Source organism: Manacus vitellinus, unplaced genomic scaffold, assembly GCF_001715985.3.
Source record: "Manacus vitellinus isolate BGI_N305 unplaced genomic scaffold, ASM171598v3 scaffold_43_pilon, whole genome shotgun sequence".
Classification (NCBI taxonomy): domain Eukaryota; kingdom Metazoa; phylum Chordata; class Aves; order Passeriformes; family Pipridae; genus Manacus; species Manacus vitellinus.
In genome coordinates, this window is record NW_021940560.1 from 5026996 (window position 1) to 5032995 (window position 6000).

Consider the following 6000-nt stretch of genomic DNA (forward strand, 5'->3'; position numbering starts at 1 on the left):
TTTTTTATACATTTTTGAGTCTTCATTTTTGTAGCTATTTTGCCACCAGAAAACAGGAACGACTACTGGGCTTTTTTAAGGCTTTCTCACCTAAAAAGTATTACTAAATATGTTTTGACTGAGCACCACTGAGAGTTACAGGCTATTTTACTGTTTGTACTGTTTTGATCCACACAATATAGCTGAGCATTTTTTAAAAAAAGTCCACAGTGAAGTGGATAAGCGAGATAAGAAAGTCCTCTTACAAAGTACTTTTACAATGTAAAAATACTTTAATATTCGTCTTTCTCCACTACATGAATATTCATAATGTAATTTTAGATCAGGAAAACCTCATGATGCTTGAGATGAGCCATGGAGTTTCCCTTCTTACACCCATAAAGCTGGGTAACAACTGAGCATTGTAGTGAACTGTTGGTGTCTTGATGAAAAGAATTAGATTAACAGAGAACCCCTCTGTACTTTTTACTACTTCATCATGTTTATTTTACCCTAGTTTTTTCACCTTTTCTGTTATTTTCAGAAAGGAATTACCACTAATGAGAAATTGCAGGACAATGCAAGCCAAGATCATGGTTTTGTACAGACATGAGTGTTGCTCATTACATTATTTTTGTGTGTGTGTGTGTAAACACAGGTTTTCCTTGAATTAATGCTGGATTAAATTATCAATATGATTTATATTTTGGTCAAATATTTCATAGGACACAGAAGTTATAAAGAAACCTGGATGAGTAATGAAGGTGTTTTTATTGCACAGTTACGCAAGATCTTGTAGTAGTTTGTGTTGCTTCACTGGGCCCAACTTACAGGGTGGAAATTGGTGAATTTTCCATGTGCCAGATGCACATCACTTTCCTATACCCTCCCTGCTACAGTCATAATTTCCCTCGTCATACAAATCAATTTTCACAATTTCTCTCCTATAGGATGAGGTAGGAGCAGGGACAAAAATACAGCGTGGCCCTGCACAAATAAATTGGGGAAAAGTATGTAAAATCCAAACATCACAGGTCAAAAATTAATCCATAGCACCTTGTTGCACAGAGGGAAGATGTGTATAAGTAGGGTTAGGGTTAGGTCAGGATTATTGCTTCATCTGGGATATGAAACCAAGTGAGGGGTATCAGACAGGGCAACTTTGGATCAATAGAACAGAATCAGGAAAAAAAAGGTGTCTAAGGAAAAAAAAACGAGAACCCAGCACTTAGAAAAATTATCAACTATTTTCCTTAAACAACCTAAAGAAAATAAGGGTGGAAAGAGCAAGTTCCCTGCTTTGTCTACTTTTGGGAAAAGTAGTTGTCAAACAAATGAAGAAAATGAGCCAAGAAATATTCTACTCTGTGTAAAAGCTGTGAAAGACAAGAGGCAGCGCTAGAGGTGTAGGTGTGGAAAATTTTCACTGTTAATGACAGCAGATCTGCTAAGAATGAAAATTGCCATCCTCATGGAGATCCTACACACGACAGAATCCCAAACACCAAACCCTTTGCCTCTGCAGATGGAGAATATTTATGAGCAGTGAGGTGTAGGAGGTGCTGGAGGCCCCAGTTAGAGAAGGTGCTGAGCAGGTGACACTTGTTTGGGTCTGGAGGAGCCCTGTTCTGGGTCAGGGGATAGTGTGGTGACCCTGTAGGTCTCCATCAGCCCTTGCATGGCCTCAGAGCCCATCCCCACCCAACCAGCTCTCCACATGTGCTATGGTACAATTAGCAAAGTTCTCGAGAACTGCTTTTTCCTGCCCTTCAGGCAGACACATACTCACCTCTGAAGGTGGTGAGGTTTCTCCCTCATTAAATTCTGCATTTTTTTCCACAGCACAATTAAATACCTTTGGAGCCAGAAGCTTTTAGCTGCACAGTCCCTTTGGGGAAGGATGTAAAATAGGTATCAAAACAGCTGGGAGTTTTTTACAGACTTTTTAACCGCGTTTTCTTTTATGAATAAAGAAGCAGTTAATGACTTCTTCTAAGGTGCAAATGAAACAAAATGCAGCTTTGCTGAACAGAGTTTTAGAACTTCTGTGTTTACCAAGTTTTTATGCCTATATTGCAAGGTCTGCATGTGATGAGAAGAGTATTTAAGGAAAGCAAATGACAGAATTGGGAAGCTTTAGCTGAGGAAATAAAATTCATCTGTTTTCCAAAAGTTCGTGGTATGCTTTATGTCTCCAAAACCTATGTAGAGAAAAATGCCATGTGGTGAGAAATGTTTGTCATGGAGATACAGCAGGATGAACTGAAAATGACTAAATGAAACTTTTTTTTCAGGGTATTTAGAAAAAATTCAGTGCTTTTAAACTGATTTGACAACACAGTTTTCTTGTATGATCTCACAGAACTAAGTCTTGAGGCTTTAGAAATAAAACAACCCATTTATGGGGCACATTATGGCTAAACATCTAAAATAATGTCAAAACAAAATTGGCCTGCATTTAATTCGGCACTACTCAATATTATTTCAGATTTTAATACCATACATGTGTTGGTGGGAGCAAAGTACTTATGATTTACAGTGCACACCCCAGCAGAAGGGCGTTTAAGCTGCTTGTCAACGCTGAATTCTGGATTTTATCCTTTTCCTATCATTGTGGTGTGAAAAAAACCCAACTTGCTGGCATTTCTAAGGCTTTTCTTCCAGAGAAGTAGGTCTGTTGGCAGTGCAAAACACCTTCATTTCTGATTTGTTGTGGCATCACTTATTGATCTGTATTTTAGACAAGATCAGGGAGGAGGGAAATGCAAGTCTTTCATCTTTTCCACTACTCTATCTTAAACTTAATTCAAAGGAAAATGCTTTCATTTTAATCAAGAAGGATGAATCATAAAACTTCCCTGGATTAAAGAGCCACTCACTTCTTATCTTTCCCATAAAATGAAAAAAAAAAAAAAAAAGAAAGAAAAGAAAAAACTTGTGAGAAAATAACACACATGAAGTCCAGTTATTTGAAAAGCTGCTACCAGCTCACTGTAACTCATCCTAGATCTGTCCATTCAACTTTTCAGCTTCTGTTCTTGAGGAACAAACAAGCTACTTTTGTGAGGGAGAATACATGATTTCTTTATTATCTCCTTTTTTGTTTTTCATCAGCACTATGCTATGCAGTAAGTTAATTTAAAAATTTCTGCAGGAACATTTAATATTTTTGTATATATATATATATATATAAATAACTATGAAATCAGCCCTTATCTGAGCAACACTGAAAGAAACAGGTTACCTACTCTACTGTGAAAAACCATGATTATCTGATACAATCCATTGAATTATTTCATGTAATTCTGCTTTAAAATTATGATTTCAAACTCAGTAATCTAGTTTCTGGATTTTTGATGTGTAATAGTGCCTGCTGAGCAGAACCTCTTGGCAGTGCCACGAGTCCTTACCATGCCTTTGTTTGCAGCCTGGTTTGATTACAATAGTTGCTCGAGAGGTTTGAAGCTAATTCTTCTTAAGAATTCTCTTATGTCTTAGACATTAATATTAAAATACAACCTTTCGCTGGAGTTTAGTGAGGTATTAAATCCTCGTTAACAGTTTGCAACAGGTCAGTTCAAAACAGTGCAAGAAAAGATATGGTTCTCTCTTGCAGCCTCAGACCACTGTGGTGGCTTTGGAACTGCAAACATCCCCTGAGCTACCTTTTCTTTGAGGCTTTATAGATTTCAGAGGGTGGAAATATCCGACTTAGCACAAAGTATAAGAATGAAAATAATAATAAGTTTTTTTCGCACTGTTGGTAGTCGGGAAAAGAGTGATTCAATCCAGAATTAAGCAGTGGTATTATTTTGTGAGAAGAGAGAAGCTGAACACGGAGCTGTCAGATGTAAAATTAAAGCCCCTAACTCAGCAGGATGCAGATGGAAACACACCTTTTGTACCAGTCTGGAAAGCTGGGGTGTGTGGGTGACAGGAACAGAAACTCTTAAGTCTGGCTCTCTTCTGATGGATAGCAAAAGTTGATAAGAACAGGGGAGAAGAGAGATTTAGGCTGACTGCAAATGGACCTACCTGGCAGATTTCAAAGAAAATTGCTTAACAAGAACCACACTGCCTTCTCTTTTGGAAAAAAAAAAAACAAAAAAAACAAACAGAAAAAACAAGACTAGGGGGCTTCACTCCTGGCTTACACTGCAAGGGATTGTTTCACAAAGCAATTCAATCCCCGATGTTGTTAGACATCTTCTGAAATTAAAAAAAAAAATAAAAAAATCTCATGTGGATCTGACTCATGTGTTGTTGAAAGTGAATGTGAGGATGATGAGGACAGCTAGAAAGTCCCAAAAGGAATGACACAGAAGTGTGGGTTTGCAGGTGTCAGTGTGGGATTTACTGGAGAGGGACTAAATGTGTTACAAGTTAGAATATGCATTATGAAATGGGAAGGAATAAGAAAAGACCAAATGTAATTAACTTTAGAAAGAATACATGTTGATCCCTTATAGAAAAGAAGTTCTTTAAGTGAAAAAATAAAAAAAAATAATATGATCAAGCAAGATTTTTAAATAAAAGCTGATAGTACCAAAGGACAGAATTTAACACCTACTGCTGTGGGTTTGAGCGAGACCACTGAGCACTGCATTCACTGAAGCATTTTTTCTCTTTGATCAGACCTCCTGATGAAGTATTATTTGTTGAAACCTTTTATTTATGCATTTTTTTTCACCATTTAGACAGCTGGAATTGCATACTGAAATTTTGATTTAGGCAGAATGTTGATTGAAAGTGCTCCATGTCAATGCAGCGTTCAAACATCCCTCTGAATACAAGCAGATTACACTGGGGTGAGAGCTCTTGACTTGGCAACACCAATATTTTTCAAATGTGCTTGAAACTGCAGAGTATCTGTTTTAAGGTAATTGTTTTTAAATCCAACATCCAAAAGTTTGCCCACTTGACAACATTATTTACTTTGGCAGAAGAATGGGGTTAATAGACACATTGTAGTGGTGTTGCAAAGGACAATTAAGTGATTCTCATGAACGTAAATCATTGCAAAATTAGATATCACTGTTATTCCAAGTAAACCTGAGATGATTTTTAGGATTTTTGTATCTTCCTCTCTCAGAGAATATTCTCATGATGTCCTGCATCAGCTCAATCTCACTTGGAGAAGGACTCTGGACACTTAGCAACATCTCATAGGAAGGGGATTTTTTAGAAAGCAGTTTCCCTATCCTCTGTCTTAAATATATACATCTCTTGGGTGGAGTTTTTTCCAGCCAATTCACATGGTCAACAGCAGTTCTTCATTATAAATTAAAGCAAAGCAATGTTACCCCACTGTTGTAAACAAAGGGATTCTTCCCAGGGGGGAAAAAAAAAAAAAGAGGGAAACTGGTGGGAGAGATTCTGGATTAACTGGGACATTGTTTCAGTTTAAAGTACTAGTTCAGGTCTAGAACAAGATGTTATTCCATATCAGCAGTGGCACCATGTGTAGCAGACACCCCATCATTCAGAGACTAATATTTATTTGCAGTTGACTAAATTGGATGAAAATTTTGAAACCAGCCCTGAATAATCAATGGAATAAAGCAAGAACAGTTGGGTTTGTGCCCAATAGCACTCAGGATAATGCTAAATATACTGTATCTCAATGAGAGTTATTTGTTCCTCTCTGTGGATAAAGTAACTTTTAAAAGTTTTAACTTGAACTGGAACATCATGTATTTTAAGATATATAATCTTCACTATTAGGGTATTATTATTTCCTTCATTTTTCACACATTGCTCAAGTATTTTGATAAATTACTGGCGTGGTTTTTAGGCAAAGTGATTCAGATGATTGTGACAGTACTTTCAGTTGCATGTAATATCCTAATTTGAATCACTGCTTCATATTTTGTTTTTGTTTATCACAACAGCAATGGTAACCCAGTGGAAATGAGACACTCTCTTTTCCCTGTCAGGAATCTCCCCTGCATAATTCTTTCTCCTTTATAAAGGATGATTGTAGGCCCATCATCTCTATGCTGTAGCCAGGTTTCACTGCAT